The 23458-nt window shown below is 46.6% G+C and overlaps 1 long non-coding RNA gene across 1 annotated transcript in view; it reads right to left on the minus strand.

Moving 5' to 3' along the window:
- Positions 1–15663: 15663 nt before the first annotated feature.
- LOC138567105 (uncharacterized) overlaps positions 15664–23458 on the minus strand; it is a 70983-nt gene continuing 63188 nt past the window's right edge. Inside the window, exon 2 of the long non-coding RNA XR_011302102.1 lies at positions 15664–16233. This is a non-coding gene — a long non-coding RNA (uncharacterized lncRNA). The remainder of the gene's footprint in view (positions 16234–23458) is intronic.

A 23458-nucleotide genomic window follows, 5' to 3' on the forward strand; every position in this document is an offset into this window, starting at 1 on the left:
GTGTAGAAAAGTGGCAATGTTGACAGCATCCCTGTAGTATAGATACCAGGCAGTGAAGGTCCTACACAGGTGGCATTACCCACCAGCCGTTCTAGCAAAGATGTGTAAGGGATACGACCCACGCTTTTGGAAATGTGGGGAGGCTGAAGGGGACTATGGACATATGTGGTGGAGTTGCGGAATAATGCAAACATATTGGGGGGGGAAGTTCTATTATGGATTAAAGGGGTAGACGGGATCAACAACGAATTTCCCCAGTGGCGGCTTCTCTTTGGGGTAACGCTGGAGCAGACGAGGGTGAGGATGGGCACATGGTAAGGGTAATGTTGGTGGCTGCCAGATGCTGCCTTGCCCAGATGTGGAAAAATAAAAAAGGTGCCAAACTAAAGGGTTTGGGTGGCGAAAGTGCAAGCCATATAGTTTTATTTTTTATTTGCTTTAAAATTGAATAATTTCTTTCAGCAAAAACTAAAAAAGATACAGTTTATCATGAACAATTTGTAACTTAGAAATATTTGACAGTTCCAATATCTGGCAGCACCTCCGTCAGAAACTTCACCACCATAATTACATATTTGGTTTTTTGGCCTGACATCAGGGACGACCACCATCCTACTTCGTCAAGTAGTTCAACGTTAGAAAAAAAAGAGGTCTAAAGTATCTTTAGCAAGTGTCCTTTAATCCTTTAAGGCCAGACATGATGTCATCAGATGACGGAGAGATTCAACTTTGGAATGGTCTTTACAATGCCGACAGTGTTTTTCTGGGGCCTGCCCCTGAATTCAAATTGCTACGATCTCATTCGTAGGGTGTAAATTCAGGCGAGCTCTCATGAATTGGTCCCTGATCCGTTTATCGGCAAACTGTTTCAAGTACTCACAGACTGTGTTCTGTCTCCTCACTTCTAGTGGAAGATGAGCTACTGACTGGTAGTTGCTAGCCCTCTGCAGCGTTAGGATCCAATCGTGGCTTTGGAGTTTTTTTTTTTTTCACCCGTGTCGTGTTGGACAGCAATTGCCCTAAGGAGCTTCCGATTTCATCTAACAGGTGCATCATAGGTAGGTGCCATCTAGTCAAAGTTGGATTTGTGTTGGAAGACAATTCCTTGTACACTATTTGCAAAATGTCCGAATGTGAGGGATGATGGCATTTTCCGAACAGAACAAGCTTGTTCCAGTCAACCGTGTATTTCAGAGAATTCAAACCCAGTTCCCTCCGTATGATGGCAATCGGGGTAGACATGAGGGTGCACAGTACCTTCTTCCAAAAACTCCCCTCAAGTTGGTTCCACAAGGAACCAGAGAGGTTGAACAGGGCTTCCGCCCCATACGTCACAACGGGTACTGCGTTGGCTCGGTAATACTTCACTGTTGGCAAGATTGAAAACCACCCAAACTTTCTGTTTAGTACAGATGCTTGGCTAGCCAAAGATTTCATCCTTCTAACAAGATAATTTGACATTGGTGCTTTGACAGTGTAATTGCTCATCCAGACCCCCAGGAATTTCAAAGATTGCACCTGGTCGATTTTTTCCCCATCAATGGACCAGGTGTGGCGATTTTATGCATTCGAGGCGACACAAAACATCAACATTTTGGTTTTCTCCTTGTTGATTGCAAGGTCGTTTTTTTGGAGGTAGCACTGTAGGGCGTTAAGTTGTCGTTGCAACCTGACCGGAGTCTGGTCGATTAACAATATATCATCTGCATATAACAGGCGGGGTAGCTGCGTTCCTCCGACCCTTGGGGGAAATGATCTAGTGGTCAGAAAGGCATCCGTCATATACTCCAATAAAAAGTTGAAGAGGCCAAGCGGCACCCCTGTTTGACTCCTCTGTAGGTTCTTATTTCGTTAGAGAGGTTCCCAGCTTTATTCAATCTGATCTTTAAGGAAGTGCTGGAATGCATAGCTTTAATCGGATGGAATATTGATTTCAGGCCGGTCTTGCCATTGTTTACCATAGTTTGGATCTGTTAATTCGGTCAAATGATTGAACTGTGTCCACAAAAACCATGTAAATCTTAGGTTTCTGTGGTGCTAGGTTCCCTTTCAGCAATTGCAGCAAGAGATTGTTTATCGATGTGCCCAAACCTTTAACAAAACCAGTTTGGAATTGGTCGAAGGCTGCGATCTCCCTCCATCACAGGTTGAACTTATCCAAAATGAAGGCGCTGTAGAGTTTGACAATGACGTTGAGGAGAGAAATGGGGCGAAAATTCTTTGGCTTTCCTCGGTCGTCCTTTTCGTGGATGGGTACCACTATCTCTCTCTCGAGAGCAAGCTATTATGCCAAACAGAGTAGATATAAAAATGTCCCAATCGTCTGGAAACTCCTTTAGCATACAGTTTGATAGCCCATCGGGGCCTGGTGCTCTTGAGCCTTTCATCTTTTTAATTCATATCGCTAACACTATTAGGGGTAATCCAAGGACTATTAGGGGTAAACCATGGAAATGGGCAATCGCTTGTTTCGCTGAGATCTTCATTCTCGCAATCTAACATGTACAGAGATCTGAAGTGAGGAGACCAAGTCTCTTCACTGATTGGATTTGATTGGTCAGCTCTTGTTGATGTCGCATCAGCCTTAATTAGTGTCCAAAAATGTGTTTGGGTCCTTGCCTGCCAGTGCTTTGAGCATTTCTTCCGCATCGTGTTGGTATCTTTGTTGTTTCAATGCGGAAAGCCAGTTTTTATACTTTGACTTGGCAGTCCGGGCAGTGAGATAGGCCTCTCGTGATCTTGATTTCTCCACTATGCGTAGAAGCTTTCTTTACTCCGAGCAACCAGTTCCACATTAAAGGCGTGTTTATGGTTACAAACCAGATTGCCCTTTTTTGGACAGTATGAAAATTGTTCTAGCAGTGGTAAATAGTCAACTGTTGCGCCAAGTCAACCTTGATTCCTCGTTTGTGATTTTATCTTTGGAGAAGAGAGTTTCAGGCGCAACCCCCTGTTGCAGGTGTCAAATTGAATAGGCATTTGATCACGGGCCTTAGCACCCGTAGCCGTCCAGTCGAGCAGCAAAAGATGGTGGTCACTATGTAGTGTCTTGATGATTTGGAATTTCTCTACAAAGGGTAGGAAATTCTTAGACACGTAGATATAGTCTCTGACTGAGGTTTTGCCCATATTTTCCCATGTAGGCTGGGACAGAATGTCACCTAAGCAATTGCCGTTGAGCAGGTGCATGTCTCTTGAGTTCATGAGATCACACCACAGATTTCGTCTCATGTGGCGTTCATCGTTAAAGTTCCAGATGTGCCCGTGTGTTAGTAACTAGGTCCGGTTTATTGAGTTTGCCGCATATAATGATATATGATGCTTGTTGATAACTAAAGGCGACCTCCGAAAGTTGGCAACTTGATCCAAAAATATTTCTCTGTGATCAGAACGGGATTCCAATAGACGTTGATTATTGTTATCTTTGGTGTAAATTTGGAACCTGGACAAGTTACCTAGGTTTCCCATTCGATCACTGAGACTTGAATGAGCAAGTTCGTGTATGTACATTTCCCAAGTGTTAAAGGGTTGCCTGATCTAACCGCAGTCAGGAGGCCCGCAGATGGCAGACCAATGTTCCCCTTAGTGGCAGGGTTGATGGTCGCCTGGAAACCATCAATCACAGGAGTTTTCCTCAACCAGGTCTCCTGTAAGCAGATCAAGTCATAGTCCCCCAAGTTTATTTTGCTTGGGAATGTAAAATGAGCGAACCCCCTAGTGTTCCATGAAACCAGTTTTAAATTAAGACGAGAGGGGGTTAAGGTGACACTCACCTGCTCATGTAGTTGTACTTTAGTAGTAAGTTTGGGTGGTTACAAACTACTTGGCCCCGAAAGAGCTCGTGCCATCCAGGACCAGTCTGGCAAAACCAAAGAGGACTTCTTGATGGTATGGTTTGGTTCGACACAATTTACGTGGCGAGACGGACAATCAGGTTGAAAAGTGACACTTATCTTTAGCCCCGGGCCCATCAGTGTTCCGCCCGCTCCCAGTGGGCCCCTGTACGTAGGTGTTAAAGGTGGGCAGGCACTTGTAGCGTAGGCGTCATATTTTCTTCCTGCCGTAAGGCTTAGATATTTGATTCTCTCAGCAACCAGAGGGTTACCCATCCTCGGTCTCTCTGCATCGCCAGTACCCACATGATTTAAAGATGAAGGTGGGAAAACTGGTAAGTCCTCAGATGAGGTGGTATTTACAGCTGTTGGTATTGTTGTATCTACCTTTGGAGGACTTTGGCCCACTTGGGATATTGTCGTCCCAAAAGTTTCCTGCTGTCAAGTCCTACCCCAAAACTAGGAGACTCCAGGTCAATAACCGCAGCCACTGCCACCCTTACTGGTGACTGGCTACCTGTTGAAGCGTCGATTGAGTAAGCGGAGAGGTCAAGCAATGCTGGTGCGGTTGGACTTAATGGCTCCGTGAGGGGGTTGTACAATGGAAGTAAAAGCTACAACATTTTTAGGTGATTTACCTGAGCTCATTGGGGCCAGGCTTCTTTGCCTTGAAGATGTTTTTCTTGGTGCAGGGGTCGGTGCTCCCCACGCAGTGCTCACATTGGATTTTTGATTTTGAAATTGTGGAATGGATTTGCATCTTGTCGGTAGATCAGAGGGCTTTGGGTGATTGAAGATTGGGAATGCTACATTACTGAAGGGCACATCTGTCTCTTTTGCCACCAAGATGTTTTCTAGGCTCTCCTCATTGCAGATACAGGGACCTTTTCCTAAGCGCGTGGAAGATGCAGTTTTCTTTTGTACAAGTTTAGGGCTCCCTTGTAGTTCGAGACTGTCTTCTGTCAAATCCACGGGGAAAGGCACACCGGTAGTCGGAACAGACTTTGAGCTGGTGGGGCAATCTGTTCTGTGATCTGTGTCGACTATGTCACAGTGAAGGTTCTTCCTTCTGGCCTTCCTTGGCAGTGACAAATCCTTCCAGAAATTAGTTTTCAATGGATCATTGCCAATAACGTTGTATGGTCCTTAAGTGTGTCATTTAATTGTTCATACAGTTTAGTGAAGGGGACCAAGGCAATGGTGATTGTTGACATGGTGTAAAATAAGTCAAGTTTTTCTTTTTTATTTGAGGCAGAGGTCCATGGGTTACCGGAGGGAGAGTCGGTGCCAGTCCTGGAGGTATTAGTATGGTCAACCGTAGGTGATAAGGAACTACGTCCTACAGCTGCAATGTCTTCAGGATTATAACTTGTTCTCCCGAAAGGGGTTCGGTAGTTACCAATAACACCGGTCGGCTGTGCTCCTTCCAGCCCAAACTGGTTACGGCCCCCAACTTGCCCCACATCTCCGCTAATAGAACCAACCTTTTCTTTGTCCAATGCCTCAACAACGGGAAGCAGCACTGGCGGAATACCCAACTCAGGCAAACCAGTCTCCTGTAGGGCCCCCATAGGAGGTGGTAGCCCATTAACTGGGCATCCTGCCCCCCCAGCTACAGGCCTCGTCTGGCCTGCTATCGAATGGCTCACGTCATTGCTGCCCCATGCTGAACTGCCTTTCCGACTGTGCTGCCCCGGCAGCAAGGGTGGAAGCTGTGGCTGACGGAGCGTTGTGGCAGAAGCAGTGAAGTTAAATGGGATCATGAAATTCTGGGCCACATCGCTATCCCCAACGGGGTCCTGGAGGTCTTTAGATAGCCACCCCCGGGCCTCCACTCCCTCAAAAGGTCTGCGTCAGATAGGCCGCCGAGCTTAGGTTCTGGGGTAGACAAAGTTGTTTTTTTGGTGAACATGTCTTAGTTACTTACCTGTAACTGTATTTCTCCAGCATTGGTATCTTTCATAGATTCAGATGCTTGAATATTCCCCGTCGTCAGACTGGGAATCCTCAGTGATAAATTTAATAATAATTTCTTTTTTTTTTTTAAATATACACACACTGCTACCTAGCAGTGCATGTACATAGCCCATTATGGCCTATGAGCCATTTCATTGTGTAGTCCCTCCACCTCACTTTGGTCCTTTATGGCCCAGCCAATGAGGTGGCAGGGCTTAAGCTCCGCCCCTGGCAGCCATCTTCAGATTTTGAACCGTAGAGAATACAGTATGATGGATGCCGAGCATAGGAGCAGCCTCTCAGGGGAGGCGGGCGGGCGCATGTGAATCTATGAAAGATACCAATGCTGGAGAAATACAGTTACAGGTAAGTAACTAAGACTTCTCCAGCATTGGATCTTTCATAGATTCAGATGCTTGAATAGAATACCAAGCAGTTAAAACATGCCACCATAATATACATATATGCATAAATACAGAAAAACATATTTCTGGTCAAACCTTTACCATGCAGCAACACAACGGCTACATACTTCGGGAAAGGTGGGAAAGGAGGCTGATCCTACCTTATACAAAGAGATGGCGGAGCACTGCCTGTCCAACTGCAGCTTCTTTGTTGGTATCTTCAGTCAGGCAGTAGTGTTTCGCGAAAGTATGCAGAGTGCTCCACGTGGCGGCTCTGCATATGTCCTTCAAGGCCACCCCTGCGTGGAATGCTGTTGACGCCGCTCTTCCTCTGGTGGAGTGCGCAGATGGCGGTCTAGTTAAAGGGTCGCCTTTCAACTGATGGCAGTGGGTGATGCAGGACGATACCCAGCGTGCCAGACTTTGTTTAGATATATGCTGACCCTTGGTACGGCCAGAGAACGAAATGAATAGCCGGTTTGAGGAGCGGAACTGCTTGGTTCTTTGCAAGTAAAACTTCAACACTCTAGCAACGTCTAGAGAATGTAATGTCTTTTCCGCTTCAGAAGCGTGATTCTGGAAGAAGGTTGGTAAAACAATGCGCTCAGTGAACGACATCTCCGAAAGTACCTTGGGGAGGAACTTCGAGTGAGGCCTTAAGATGACGCGGTCCTTCTGGAACAGAGTAAACGGAGGTTCTGAAGACAAAGCTTGTAACTCACTGATCCTTCTGGCCGATGTGATGGCTACCAGGAAGGATGTCTTCCAGGACAAGAATTTCATATCGCATCTGTGTATGGGTTCGAAGGGAGGTTGCATGAGGGCTGTTAAGACGGTGTTGAGACTCCAGTCCGGAACTGGTGTAGGTGTAGGCGGATAAGTACGCATCAGTCCTTTCAGGAGGATTTTAACCGCTGGTAAGGAAAGTAAGGCTTGCGTCTCCGCGGTTACTGTGTAGGCCGCTATGGCTGACAGATGGACCTTGATAGAGGACAGTGAGAGCCCTGACTTAGCCAGGTGCAACAAGTAGGGCAGAATCTGATCAACCGAGGCCGAGAGGGGATCGATCGCAGAGGTCTCGCACCATTTGGAAAACCTGGTCCATTTCCTGGTGTAGGTAAGTTGCGTGGACGGGGCTCTAGTGGCCCTGATGATATCCCAGCATTCTGATGGTAACTTTAGGTGCATCAGTTTGCGCTGCTCAGGAACCATGCTTTGAGAGACAGGCTCCTCAGGTCGTGGTGGAGGACCTTGCGGTTCTGTTGTGTCAGTAGATATTGATGTGACTTGAGACGAATCGGGGGTCGGCAGGATAGGTGCCTCAGCGTCGGGTACCAGACTTGCCGTGCCCAATCCGGTGCAATAAGAATCAAAGAACAATCCTGTTCTTTTACCCTGCAAAGTACCCTCGACATGAGGGGAATGGGTGGGAAGGCGTAGAGGAACTTCCCCGACCAATCCACTGAGAACGCGTCTCCCAGTGTTTGGTGCTCCGGGTATCTTGAAGCAAATCTCTTGCATTTTTTGTTGTTCCTGGTGGCAAAAAGGTCGATCTGCGGATGGCCCCATAAGGCAAAGATCCGTTGGGTTTCTTTTTCGTCCAGCTCCCACTCGTGTGACGCTGTGTGCTCTCTGCTTAGTCTGTCCGCTAGGACATTGTCCACTCCTGGAAGATGCTCTGCCCTGATCTGTATCCCGTAGTGCAAGGCCCATGCCCATAGCTGTTGGGCTTCTTGCGACAGGATCTGAGACCTCGTGCCTCCTTGCTTGTTTGTATAGTGCATGGAGGTTGTGTTGTCTGTCTGGACTGTAAGAACTTGACCAGCTATAACCGGTAGGAAAGCTTTCAGCGCTAACCTTACGGCCCTGAGCTCTAACACGTTGATGTGGAGCTGGGACTCTTGTGCCGACCAAGACCCCTTGGTTTGGAGGTCCGCCAGATGAGCGCCCCAGCCTGATAAGGAAGCGTCCGTCCGCAGCAGGAGGGTCGATGTCGGTGCTTGAAACGGCATTCCCTGCAGAAGATTCCTCGGAACATTCCACCATCGAAGGGCCTTGTGCAACGTCGATGGAATCTGGACAATGTCTTCCCAGCATCCAAAAGCTTGTTTCCATTGGTGGTCCAGAGCTTCCTGAACCGGTCTCATGCGAAGCCTGCAGTTCGGTATGAGGAATATGCATGATGACATCATGCCCAATAGGGATTTGTAAGAGCGTACGGATGTTGTCTCTTTCTGTAGGAAGTTCGAAGTTGAGCGTAGAATCGCTGCTATTCTTTCTGTGGATGGCCTCACTCTGGGAATGCTCGTGTCGAGTTCGGCTCCCAGGAAGAGAGCTACCTTGCTGGGAACGAGGCAGGACTTCGTCTGGTTTATGGCGAAACCTAACTCTTTTAGGAGGTTTACAGTCCTCGACACTGCCGAGCGAGCCTTTGCAGCAGAACTTGCCTTTATCAGCCAATCGTCCAGGTATGGAAAAACGTCCGTTCCTGCCCTCCTGAGACTTGCCGCTACCGGTGCCAAGCATTTTGTGAAAACTCTCGGAGCCGATTTTAGCCCGAACGGGAGCACTTGAAACTGAAAGTGGAGCTCTCCCACTGTGAACCTGAGGAACTGTCTGTGCGCTGGATGGATCGGAATATGGAAGTATGCGTCCTCCAAGTCTAAAGTGGCCAAGAAGTCGTGCTTGTTTAACCAAGGTAGCACCCCTTGTAAAGCTACCATCTTGAATGTTATGCGCTTGATGAATTTGTTGAGTGCCCTCAGGTCCAAGATGGGTCTCCATTGACCGTTTTTCTTTTTGACGAGGAAGAATCGGGAGTAGAAACCTTTTTCCCTCTGAGAATAAGGTACTGGTTCTACTGCTGCCTTCTGGAGCAGTTGTTGCACTTCGGACATGACCTGTCTTAGCATATGCACTCTGCGAGATGTTGGAGGCAGAGAAGGAGGTTGGTCCAGAAATTCTAAGGTGTGACCCTTTCGGATCACCTGCAACACCCATCTGTCCGATGTAATTGACTGCCAGCGCTGGAATAACTGGCTCACCCTTCCCCCCACCGGGGTGTGGTGAAGGGGGGGAGAAAATTGGTCGTCAGTTTTGCTTGCCTTGTGACTTCCCTTGGGCGGAGCCACGTCTGCCTCTATGGGCGTATCTGTTGGATGACTGATATTTATTGTCTTGGTACGTGCCGCCTTGTGCTTTTTGACCATAGGAGGAACGACCGTATCCTCTGAACTTGGAAGATGAACCTCTAAAGGGACGAAAAGACCGATGGTCCTTACTTTTGTCCTTTAAAGAACTGATGGCTCTGGCTGTGTCCGTGTCTGTCTTGATTGCCTTCAAATGGTCGTCTATCTTTTTTCCAAAGAGATCTTGGCCATCAAACGGCATGTCTAATATCTGCGCCTGGACTTCAGGTCTAAATTAGTAGCCTTCATCCAGGCCTGCCTTCTGAGCACTGTGCCGTGCACCATCTGCCTGAAGCCTGATTCGGCCACATCAACCGCTGCGTCGATCATGTGATCCGATGTTGCTTCACCATCCGCGATTATCGATTTTGCCTCCTCCTGGAGCTCCGGTGGTAATTGCTTCGCCAAGTTAGACATGCGGAGCCAAAGCTCGCGATCGAACCTTGCGGTCATGGCCAGCGCATTGCCCGCTCTGATTGTAAGGGATGCAGAAGATGATACTTTCCTGCCCATGGCTTCCAGTTTACGTCCGTCCTTATCCGGTGGTGCCGACAACGGTGAGGAGGGGTTGGCGAGTTTCTTTCTGGCCGCCACTGTAACAACCGAGTCTGGTTTCGTATGACCCCTCAAACAAAGCGGTGCCGAATCCGGAGCTTTATATTTCTTTTCTGGCTTGGACACCAACGCCGGAGTCGATAAGGGCTTGGATAGGATCTTGGATCCGGAATCCCAGATGGTATCGAGGAGAGGAATTGTGGTCACTGTCCTCCTTCGTTTGTCCCTGTGCTCATAGAGCACTGATTGCCTTTCCTCCGAAGAAACCTGAATTTTAAACAATTCTGCGGCTTTACCTATAATGGTGTGGAAAGAGACGAGATCATCCGGCGGTGAGGCCTTGCCTGGCGAGTCTCTCCTCCTGGGCTTCTCGACTACGTAGTCATCCCACTCACTGGGTGCGTCTGGCTCCTGTGTTATTTCTCCTTCTTCTGGTTCCGAGAATTCTCCAAAAGGATCCTCCTGCCAGTCTGATACCGAGATGGTGGACGGTACCATCGTAGGATCCACGTCCGGAGATCGCGGTCTGTGCGATGACTGTGGTGACGGGACTCTTGTAGGTGAAGCACTGTGGGTGCTGCTCCTCGGTCTTCGAGCAGGTGATCTCATCCGTTTTTGCGGTCTACTCCTGTGAGGAGAGCAACCAGATGTGCCTGGAATCGGAGATGACTCTCTAGGAATAATTCCTGCTTCTAAGGGATTAATCGGGATTTGCTTCTCCCTTTGCCGTTTGTAAAATTCTTCTACAATCCTCTGCACGGATAACATGAGTATCGGGTCATGAGGATATTCGGATTCTCCCGTGGACGGGTGCCAAGGAGGGCTGTATTGTTTCGGTAAGGGACCGATGGACTCTTCCACCACTTCCGCATCAGAGAATTCTTCCTGAAGAATTACATCCGGAAGTTCTGCCATGTGCCCCAAAGGTGAAAATTGCTGTACCAGTGGTTCAGTCTCAGTATTCTTCTCAATGATATTGCTTTCAATGACAGGAGTTTCAAATGTGGACGGCAGTAATTCCTCCGTAACTGCTGAAATTTGTGGTGCCTCTGAAGGTGTTATGGACGATGCTATCTTCGTCGACGGCTGAGATTTTCCCGTTGACGAGGGCTTCGCTGCCGACTGAGATTTTCCCGTCGACGAGGGCTTTGCCGTCGACTGAGATTTCCCCGTCGACGACTGAGATTTTCCCGTCGACGAGGGCTTCGTTGACGAATGTGGAGTATGTTCCGTGGACGACTGCGTCATGGATGAATGCTTCTTGGACGAGTGGTGTTTCTTGCTCTTCGACGATTGCTTCGTGGTCGACATGTCCGATGACGATGATCTAATTGTCGACGATGTCTTAAGCGTCGTCGTCGATGATGGTTTCGTCGACGGTATGGCCGATGACGGGCCTTTACCTTTCCCTTCATTCGTGGACGGTTTACCCGCCGACGACTGCCCCCCGCCCCCCGTTTTCTGCAAACTCCTCCTTACCTCTGGAGGCAGATTTTGCTGACTTTTTCTGGCTTGGTAAGTCAACTGGAGGCAGAAAGGGTATCAATTCCAGCTTCCTCTTTTTGGACTTGGGAGAGGAACTCCTTTCCACTGAAGAGGCCCTTCTCTTTGAAGTTTGTCTCTCAGATGGAGTGCTGGATTGGACAGGAGCTGTTCTGACAGACTCTTCGTCCGAAGATTGATCCCTGGATTCCAGGTATGAAAGGAGTCTTCTATGCCTGTCATGAAGGGTCTTGGTGGAAAAAGTTCTACAAATCTCGCATTTTTTAATGTCATGCGGGTACAGACAATAAATGCAATGCTCGTGGGGGTCTTTGTAGTAAACCAATTTCTTCTTACACCTCGTGCAGTCCCTGAACAGGGAAGGCTTCCTGACAGCCTGAGGTGCCTCCATTTCTGAAGAGAAGTTCAGTCGACGATTTTGAGAGGAAAACAACGAGTTTTGTCTCCAAGGGTAATTGAAAACAAAGCTCCTAAGAAGGGGAACAAGATGGAATATATTTTTCCAAATATATTCCACACAAAAGTAGAAAGAATTTGAAAAAGCTCAGAGAGCTTGAGGATTCCCTGTGTCTGTTAGACTGCGGTGAAAAATCTGAAGATGGCTGCCGGGGGCGGAGCTTAAGCCCTGCCACCTCATTGGCTGGGGCCATAAAGGACCAAAGTGAGGTGGAGGGACTACACAATGAAATGGCTCATAGGCCATAATGGGCTATGTACATGCACTGCTAGGTAGCAGTGTGTGTATATTTAATAAAAAAAAAAAAAAAAATTATTATTAAATTTATCACCGAGGATTCCCAGTCTGACGACGGGGAATATTCAAGCATCTGAATCTATGAAAGATCCAATGCTGGAGAAAGAAGGCAAAGTGGGACCCAAAGCCGGGCCACGTTTTGTTTTGTTAGTTTGTGAAAAATGCAGGGCATCTGTGCCATTTTCATGGATGGTTTCAAAGATTTTGTTTTCTTGGATCCGACCACACATCCTGGCGACTTGTCGCTAGTTTGTGTTGGGGTGTTTTATGGCAGTCCTTAGCGCTATATTGGTTAGGTCGGGGGGGGGGTTAGAGTTGATCATAATTATTACCCCGTTAGAATCCAGGTTGTCGCAGACTTGGTCGAACGGGACAAGCCCAGGGGCAGGCACTCCCTCGTCAGCCGAATGAGGAGATCCTGGGGTTTTGTTGTTAGGATTTATGGCAGTGATAGTAGAAACAGACATCACATGGAAGTCCATTGCATTGCTTGCACTCCCTATCATAGGGTGCAGGGGGCTCTGCAAAGTTTGGCATGAAGGTGTTGAGTTGTTGTGCACTTGGGCCCTAATCGAAACCCATGTACCTGAAGCACCAGCCAATTGAATAGCCGTCACCACAGAGTTTAAGTTCTCACCGGATAGGGGGTCCGGAGCTGGAGCCGAGGTTGGTATTGCCAAAGGGATGCCAGGCAAACCTGAACCCGGAAAACCAAAAGAGTCACAATGGCTAGAATCTACCAAGTTGTTGAGTGGCTGGGGCCCCGGGGAAGGCTGCCGGACTTCAGCCAAGGAACCTTCGTGAGGAGACGTTTGTACTAGCAGGGCCAGGCAATGCTGTGCATTCAAAGTTTGATGGAAACGGTTCCCAGACTGTGTCGACAGATGTGAGAGCCATGTCCGTTGATTGTGGTGTGACTTGAAGCACAGGAAGAAATAAGGGGTCTGTCTTCTGTGTGATAGTTGGAGAAACCAATCTCCGCACAGACCACGGCGTAGGTGATGAACGCATAGTTACATTTAAAGTTGAAGTCATTGGTTTACTTACCAATTGCCATTCCATAGCAGGGTCAGATCGAGTACCAGATGATATTGGGGTCCGTAACAGGGAAGGCCGCCCTGGATCTGCCGTGATCAGCTGCTTGTAAATCCTTAGCGTCATGGCCACGTCCATCGGGCACCGGACACCAGACACTCTGCCACGCTTCGCTACTCAAGATGGTTAAGAGATCAAGTGTGAGCAGGAGGGGGAGTGTCTGTAAATCAACAGCAAGGGCAGACTCCGCGTGTCTGCAGGATCCGAGAGAAACGAAAGTGATGAAAAGACTGAGCGAGTCTGCTGGGTCCACGGCGAGGTGCCCAGCCGTAAGAGTAAATGCCAATGAAACGATGTAGCAGCAGCAGGGGGATTATCCGCAACACACCAGACACTCTGCCACGCTCCGCAAGCCATATATATGATATGGAATACCTTACACACCTGATTGGCGAGTCCTGTACCAATATTGAGAGCCAGCGGGTGCCCTTCTTTGGGAAATATGGGCGTTGAAAAAAGTGGTGGGGAGGAGATGGGCCAGGAGGGGTTAGGCCCGGGGACCGGTTGGCAATGAGTGCCGCGTCCCCAGAACTCTCGGTTCAGAGAGGGACCACAGGGGGATAACGGAGGGTGAAACACGGTAGGGTGATGGGAGGAAGGTGAACCTAGCCATGAGGCTCCAGGGCCATCCGCTGGGAGGTTGGTTGTCCCAGTGGAGGGGAGCCTAATGGAAATAGCATGAATTGGCTGCATGGGGGAGGGGGAGGGTACAAGGTGCAACGGGCCTACAGGAGAGTCGGAGGGGGGGAAATGTTCCAGAGAGGTAGGGGAATTAACGTATGGACACTACTTGGTCCGCAAACACGAACTCCTGCCCACAGACTGATGTTAGTCAACGGGATGAGATTTAGAGTGGGGGGGGGTGTTATAGGAAAGCAGTGCTCATTCAAAGTGTGTACTGTTATATTGAAAATACCAATAAAATTCAATTTTCAAAAATGTAAATCGACGTAGTCTATTCAGTGGCTCTTATACATTTCAGAAATAGACATCACCCAACAGCACCCCCTAACTCGCTGTGGTGAAAAACGCTATGGACAATATTGGTTGGACGGCTATGCAGTGGTTCATGGAGTGGGCTCACATTGATGATGATCATAAACATCAGGGCATACACTTGCATATGGAACACATGGAGGACAACCCCTCTCGACGGCTGTTAGCAAAATTATGCCGGGTAAGTTTGCCCAACACATGCGCCATCACAGCCCCTGATGTGCTTCACGCCTATCTAGTTGATAATTCTTATGATGTAAGCAGCTGCATGTTCATAGACAATGAAAAGATGAAACAGCGCTTCTGTGCTGGCGCTACGCCATGGAATATCCAACGTCTTCAAATAACACAAACATGTTCATAGCAGCGTTCACAACCGCTCATGCATGCTTAAAACTGTTTGGTGTGACGAAAGAAATACAAGAGCAGTTTCTGCATCAAGATACCGATAGCATTATTTTTGTCAACCCGCCCACCGGCAATTATCTAGGGGATCTAATTTCTGAGCTAGCTTCTGAAGAATAATTTGTGGAGTTTGCATCTGCTGGCCCCAAAACATATGCCTCTACGCACTCTAGGAACCATCAGCATTAAAGTAAAAGGTAGAACGTTAATTGTTAACAACACAGCCACAATACATTTTGATAGTTTGAAAGAGTTGGTACACTCATCTTTTTGTATAAAAGATTGCAACACCCCACAGTCCATCATCGTTAAACATCTGGGAATAGCGTGTGATAAAAAACATTGGGCTATTAGCACTGTCACTCTACAAAAGAAGCTCAGTGTTGCGTTTGATAAAAGAACACTGGTGCCGGGCAGATTGACGCACCCCTATGGCTAGTAAATATTTTTTGTTAATCTTTACCAGCCCTTCCACTATTCCACAGCGCCCCTGCCATCTCGCTATCTCTATATCATCTATGCCACGTAAGTGACATGTTCTTCTAGCTGTTTGTCTGAGTATAGAGTATTTGAATGTGCATGTTTATTTTTTCTTTTGCATTAAATGTTTTTCTTTCTGTACTAAATATGTCTTTTATCTAAACAAATATTTTTACAATTGATATGGTCTGGCTCTTTATTATGCAGGCCTATTCATTATGTATATTAACACAGATCCCTTGTTCATTTTTAAAGTTTATTTTATTCATTCATACGTATAGTGCTAGGCTGTGGTGTAGTTTAGAGAAACAGTTTTTAATCCCACTGTGTAAGTTAAGACACAAGCTAAAACTCTGATGTTGTTTTCAAAAATGTTTTTTTATTTTCACAGTTCATGTTACAAGCTCTTAACGGCCCTTTGTCTCAGTATATTTTTGGCATCTTCAGGCCAGACATGTTTGCCACATAAACGCTCAATATAAGGACACAATCAGTTTTTATAAACAACACATTTTTATTCACATTTAAAACAGCCATTTTTATTCAGATTTTATTCACAATAGTTTGGGTTAGCAGATGCTGCACGACGATCAGATCGGCTACAAATTCCGATGTATCAGCAATTACTTCATAGGCACACTGTATTTCACTGCGTCGATAAGCAAACTTACATAATAGAGAAAGGGTTGACAAAAATGTGTAAAGTTCCCTGTCAAACAGCCAGTGTCCTTTAATGCATCAAAAACTCTGTTGCAGGTTGGCTGCCTTCAATCACAATGAGGGGCCAACCGGTGACCTTAAATAGCAAAAAAACCTCTTTGTGGTGCTTTTGCCAGTAGTTGTCCATTCGCGGGTGGCTAGTGATGACGCATATGTTTGTGATGCATCAAAGATTGTTACATTCCCTTCTGTATATATCTCTGTTGGTGCTTCCATATAACACAGCAGCCTTGGACATATAGTACTCAAATGTTCCTTAAGTAATTCAGCAATAATCATACACATCCAACGGCAGGTTTCACATTAAATTAATCGCTTTCCAACAGGTGTTCATTTTTTATTTCCTGCAAATAAGCACAAATACATATGAAAACATCTACAGCCTCAATCCTCGTAGGTCAGTTTATGGGGCCCCATGCACGTTTTTCTACCATACTGTCTTTGACATGCTTCATCCTGGTACTTGCGAACTGTTTTCTCAACGATGCTTCCAACACACATCAGCCACCCCGCCTAAACTTCTTCATTTTTAAAAGGGGGTTACGCGCTGATTGTATAGCCCATGTTTTAAAAAATGCATTGTTCCATCCCTACACCAAACCTTAGCTGTGTTAGCGGCTGTGTCACTCGCTTCATTTCTACAAGGTGTTGAGAGCTCAATAGTGGCATAATTTACGCAGCAAATTATGCATATAAGATATTTCCAAACACTCATAAGGATCCTGGCGGAGATCATCAATTTTATGTCCTGGGCACCATCTGTGAAAGTGTTGCTTTAAACATGTTTTCACCACTATGGCCATAAAATCTTGCATGGCCAGAATATCAATGCAAGTCACACTGGATTTGACCGTGTCATCTTTAACGCTGCCGGTCTCCATTACCAAAACACAAGCCTTACACATGTTATTATCGCTACAGCCTGGGTTTTCAATTTGGGTTGAGCAGCAAACACTAAATATTGATAGTTTCTGCTACAGCATCGCTTTCCTCAACGGCGTCCACTTTATCAGTTAGAGACCGTAAACAAAACAAAGATACATGGTGTTTACTATAGTTAGTTCTTACGCACTACAAAATACCAACGCTCGTTTTAAAATATACCCACCGGATATAACAGGCTGTCCAATAGCCAATGCGCTTGGACCCCCGTTTTTCCCAATGCTCCAGTGGGGGGAAGTCACTCCCCAGGGTCATGGCTGCCTGCAGAACCATAGATTCATATACTGTCTTTAGAACCCACATCGGCCGCGGATGGTCGCACCGCTACCATGCCATCACCATTCCAGGTTGCCATTTCCAGATTAGCAACTGTCATGGGCACATGCTCATTAATGTTTTGAATGCAGTCTCCAACAGAGCGTCGCATAACTAACGGTGAATGGCGGCTCGCTGCCGACAGAGAGGGCAGACATGTGTTCACCGAGCTCACTGGTCTCGTGTTCCGCCATCAAGTCCTACTGATCTTCCAGCTCATCACCCCCATCATACAATAAGGGGAATCATTTTCCTCAGAACCCCCAGGGCTTCCAGGGGGCGTTTTCCCCTGTAGCTGTTCATAATGGTCGTTTCCTGGATAGCCCCTGGAAAGCTGAAAGAGCGCCCATGTTTCCTAGGCCTACCACATAGGCTATATATCAGGGTTGTAAGCCCCCCTCCATCTCACGCCATCTCACCCTTAGGGCCGTCCCTTTAGATAAAAATTGATATCAAACATTCTTGGGATTCTTGAAATATATAAAATGTGTATAACAATTATTGAGGTACAATAACATTGCTATAAAAAACCCTTTGGGGGATTATCAATTTGATATAAAATCTACATGTACTTACACCAGGCGGAACCCCTCTGTGAAGTAATCAGTACATCATTCTTTGAAACCCTAGATTCAAAGTACCTGTCTTCAGAGCTCACTTCACTCTCAACATCAGCAAGTGCTGCTCCCATCTATAGATTTTATATAAAAAAACGTATATTCACTTTAGATCAAAACCACTTTATAGCCAATATACGTTTGATATAAAATTGATAAACATTTTGTATATCCTTTTTTATATCAAATGTATATTAAGTTTATATCAAAGCATATCAAAAGGGGGATGTACTAAGACCAGAAGCAGGGGGCGTGACCACCTGTCAAAATGTTTACGCCCTGACCTAGCTTCTTTCAACTCCAAGTCTCCTTCAATGCCTTCCAGCCAAGTCTCTTTGGAGAATGCGCTGTCTACTGTATTCACCACCTTTGCAATCCATTAATTGCCCACCACTCCAACCTGTTGAGGCCCTAACGTGGGAGAGCTTGACAAACAATCAGCGACTGGATTACAACGTATTGGCACAAACTGGACTACAAAGTTAAATCCCTGCAAAGCAGACAATTACCTTGCTATCCTTGTGTGTGGCTAACTCAGAACTTCTTGTGGTGAACAAATTTGCCAAGGGTTTATGATCGCTTCTTAGGACATAGGGAATATCCCACACATATGTTTTGAAATAGTTTGAGGCCGAATAGCACGCCAAACTCTTGCGCTCAATGGTGGAATACCTAGATTCTGTTGCTGTAAGGGAATGTGATGCAAATGCTACCGGCATCTCCACACCTTTCCTAGATGGATTTAGAACAATACCCAGACCCCGGGCGCATGCATCCACAGTAATCTTAGTTTCTGCCGATAGATTGAACCTGTGGAATATAGGCACATTAGCTACCTCTCGTTTCATCCTTCTGAACATCTCTTTTCCTTCATCCCCCCAAACAAACACTGACTTCACTTTTAACAGGTCTTTTAATACAGAACTATTCGCCGAAAAATGTTCAACAAATTTGGCATGAAATGCCATAAGACCCAGGAATGACCTCACTTCACCCTTAATAGATGACGATCTAATCTCCAATATAGAATCAACCATTTCAAGGAGAGTCTCCAGTCCTTTACCAGATAATCTATGATCCAAGAATGACACCTGATAGTCCTGAAAATGGGACTTATCCTTCTTTACAGTTAATCCTTCCCCTTCAAGCCTTCTCAAAACCTCATGTACTCTTGTATCATGATGTAGCTCAGATTTTGCTACCACTAGGATATCGTCCTGGAAGCGTCTAACTCCAGGAACATCTTTCAATAAATCCTCTATGATCTTCTGAAAAACAACAGATGCTGATGCCAAACCAAAAGAGAGTATCGTGAATTGATACTCTCCCATCTGTGTGTAAATGCTGTGAGCACTCTTGAAGAATGGTGCAGATCAACCTGGTGGTACGCCAATGAAAGGTCGAGCGTAGAATACCACTCTGCTTCTTCCATGGTAGTGAGCATTTCACTGACTTTAGGTAATGGGTATCTGTTAACTAATATATTGCGATTCAAATCCCTCAGAACAATGCATAAACTTATCCGACCATCTGGGCGTTAGGTAATGACAATAGGCAGGGCTTTAAGTGGGCCAGGGCTTTAAGTGGGCCGGGGCCTACCGGAGCTCGGCCCCGGCAGGCTCCAAAATTTCTTTATGAGGCGGGGCCCTGCCGGGGCCCACTAATCTCCCCTGCCAGCCCCAGCCACTACACGAAGAGATTTTTTTTTTAAGCCTGAAGCTCTCGCTCGTGTGCGAAAGCTTCAGGCTTAAGAAAAAAAATGCCTTTCAGCCATAATGGTGGCACCGCACCTGCGAGGCATCCCTTTAAGCAGGAGATGCCCGTGGGCCAGCACCACCATTATGGAGAAAACGTGAGGCCGCTGGAAGCTGAGACCGTTTTCCTTAAGGCTGAAACTCGCAGGAGTTTCATTCTTCAGGAAAACGGCCTCAGCTTCCAGCGGCCTCACCCTTTCAGCCTTAATGGTGACGCTGCCCCTACCCAGCTGGCGAGGGGCAGCACCACTATTAAGGCTGAATAGACGAGGGGCTGTCCCCTACCAGGCAAGCCTATAGAAAATAAATGCAGAGATCAGCACCCTCTCCCCCATGGAGAGAGGGTGCTGATCTCTAGAAAAGGATGCCTGGCAGGGGTGCTAGTGGCCCATTGAGCCGCGGCTCGTCATTGGGTGTGGCCTACAGGGCCAGCAGGGCCCCCACCATTAGGCCACGCCCCCTTGATGAGCCCGGCTCATTTTGTAGTGCCACTTAAGGCACTGACAATAGGAGATAACCACTCACTACACTCAATAGGTTCGATGACACAAACCATGCAGCTCCGCCCTGACCTTTTCTCTCACCCACAAAGGAAGATTCCTCACTTTGTGCACCCATGGCCTAGCATTTTCAACCAGCTGAATTGTGTGGCAATAACCACGTAATTTACCTATCCTCTTCTGGAATACATTTTTGAATCTCCGTCCCACCTTGTCCATGAATATTTCAGACTTTTCTTTACCCACCGCTCCCACTTGCAACTCTTTTGCAGGGTGTAATTCCAACCCCAGCTTACCCTGATGCTTCTACCCCAACAATCTCCTTTGGCGGCCACATACACTTTAGCATGAATTTGTCTCTCCCTATATGCAACATCACACCAGAGAAAAGCCAGGATGCAGGGGTCAAGTCCTAAAAAAAAAGAGGAGGGACACATTAACATACCAATTGAATGTGGTGTCACCAGAAATTAGCATATCAAGGTGCTCGCTGAGAAAATGTGGGGGATTCCTGAACAAAGTGGGGGGACTCCGTCCAACCTCATGTACCCTTGACTTGAGCCCTGCCTGGATGTCAATCTTACTCCCCCCATACACCTTGGGTCGAATATCCGATGTGTGTAAAGTGTGACACTTTCCACTCCAGATATCCCTATATTTGTCCTCCAAAATGATAGTGGAGGGAGAAACTGAATCTGCAAATGCTTAAATTGCAGACCCAGCCACAATAATTCCCACCTTGTGAGGAGCATACTCTCCCTCCTCATCATCACCTACTTCCCCCACAATGTGGACAATTTTGTTTCTCCTTTTACACACTTTATGCTTGCCTCTCCCTCAGAGACATTGCTGTGGAATTTGTGCAGCCTGGCAAAATGACCCATTCTGCCACAGTTCTTGCATTTCCCTCTCATAGCAGTCCACTCTTTGGGATTAGGTGCATGCCTCTCAAGCCTACACCTTGGACAATGTCCCTTATGCACCATATGTCGTGAACCTTGACTACTGCCAACAAGTTTACCAAACCTTTTTACCACACACACCTTAGCCTCATCCCTGTCACTCTCCATTTCCCCCAGTGGTGTTGACAGCATTTACACTGACCTTCCCACTTTTAGCATTCACCTCTTTTAAACAGCTACTTGTGAGTTCCATACCCTTGGCTATAGTTAACGCCTTCAATAGAGGGGTGTTCTTTGCCTGTCAAAGCCGCTCTTGATTCTTAGGATTGGATGTGTGCATCATCAGTTGGTCACAGATGTACTCATCCTCTCTTCCCGTAAACTCACATGATGCCATCAGCCCCCGTAAATCAGCTACAAAAGAATCCACTGTTTCACCAAACCCTTGCTTCCTATACGGAGCTTCTGGCTTCCTCAGGACTTTACCATACAATCCATCACCATCACCACTCCCACCATCTTCACCATCACCCACCTGCACATCAGGTAATTTTTTTCTCACCCCGACAGCCTCTGCTACCACACAGCACACGAGTGTTGAGAATGTCCTTTTATCAGAGAACCTCTTGAACCCTGATGCCACAAAATAAAATTTAAATAAATCCTTCCAGTCCTCCCATGGAACAGGCGGCTCCCATAGGGTAGCCAGAAACTTGGGAGGTGGATCCAAATTCTGCATGGTGAAAATATATTTTGAGTAACACAATACGGCAAACCGACAAATGCACCCCAAAATGAACCAGATTAAATGCCACCCATAAAGCAAGGTACACTCCCACAGGTCCAGGAAGGAGTGTTGGGGAGAACACCTAGGGATGCCAGAGGGATACTGGAAGTTTGCGGACTTGAAGGGCCCAACATCCTCCCCCAGAATACACAGAGGACTGAATCAACAGCAAGTTCAAACTGTGGTTTATTACAGCAAAAACCAACAGGGCTCGATACAAGAACTCCAAGAAATTCCAGCATGTCACACAGAAAATGTCGCGCAGGCCACTTTTGTTCAACAAATGCGTCATTACTCTGTCATTACTCAGGCCGTTCTCCAAAAACCATTTGCGGTGTGGGATTGGAGCTGATGACCTATACGGGTACCAATGCGTGTTATTCTACTGGCTCTTCCATGTCAGGTGGCTGGCCTGTCCCGTCCCCAAAATCCAACTTACTACATTGTTGCAGAGTAGTGGAACTACCATTGGCTCCTGCCCATTGCTACCCACCCTTAGGGTACTAAAATGTGATTGGCTAGAGCTGATATTCCATGCCTAAAACCCGATACAGTTCTCAGCTCACTGTGTTCCTTTTCATGGTGATAAGAATGATTATGTGCCTGTATTGTAACTTGTGTGCACCACGTTTGCCTCATGAGATATTCTCCTGCTTGGCGCTACACTTGTTGCATACTGCTGCATACTTGTACCTGGGATCGGTTCTCCTTTCTCACCATCACTGTCTGCTTCAGCTGTATCATGTGTTCGGAGACCACGAAATCGAGCTCTGCAGGTCCGAATTATGAGGATGGATTCCCTTTTTCTGCAGCTTGTCCCTATGTCGTCTGGGGATTGGAATGTCATCCGTATCTCACGACCTTTGCTGCGGGTCCTGTCTCGCACGTCTTGCTCTCTGTCCAGCCTGAATCAGCACAGCTCGCTCCTTGCTCAGAGGCCTGAGGCCTGCTGTAATTTGCCTAAACCTTATAATGCGGTTTCTACAGGGTTCATGCTATACTATATTCTCCAAAGATTAGTCACACTTGGCTCTGTCAGTTCCCATAGGCGCTCCTGCAGCCCCAAAGGTTATTCACGTTTAAGCATCTGCAAGCTCTGCTCAGGATCTCTTGTGCTTTGCAGTTTCTGCATTTGGCTAATGGCAAAATAATAAAAGCAATGACAGTATTTATATGTGTTTGTCCTCTAACTATAGAACTGTACGATCGTGTTCTGCATGTATTCGAGTGTGAGTTTGTGTCGCGAAGTGCGATTGGCATGTGTGCTTCATGTCTAACGCTGCTATATCATGGTGTCTCTAACGACGTCAGCAACATGGCTTCTTGGTGCTTAGAATATATACAGAGAACAGAAACAATTAAACATTCAAACAAATCACAAGAGGGTCCAAGGGAATAGACACGTTTCTGTCTATAAATGTTTTGTTGCCTATGAGTTTTTTTTTGTGGTATTAACAGTACCAATGTTTTTTGTAGATTGTCTATTAAAACTCACCTTGACCAGGATCAACATGGACTCTTATTTCTTGGAGTAAGAGAACACACTACCCCTGATGAATGTCGGACATCTATTAGTCATTAGACAGAAACATATTGGGTCTTTTTGGTTGAACTGCAACAAATCTATTTGTGTAAAAAAAAATATGAAAAAACTTGTGTTTTTTGTGTTAATTGGTTAGTTTTGTATGTTTATTCGTTTTTTGATTTCTATATTTGTATTCTGTTTGTAATTGATCGTGTTTTACCTGGTTT

The sequence above is a fragment of the Ambystoma mexicanum genome, chromosome 2p (assembly GCF_040938575.1).
Source record: "Ambystoma mexicanum isolate Mex_15411 chromosome 2p, UKY_AmexF1_1, whole genome shotgun sequence".
Taxonomy (NCBI): Eukaryota; Metazoa; Chordata; class Amphibia; order Caudata; family Ambystomatidae; genus Ambystoma; species Ambystoma mexicanum.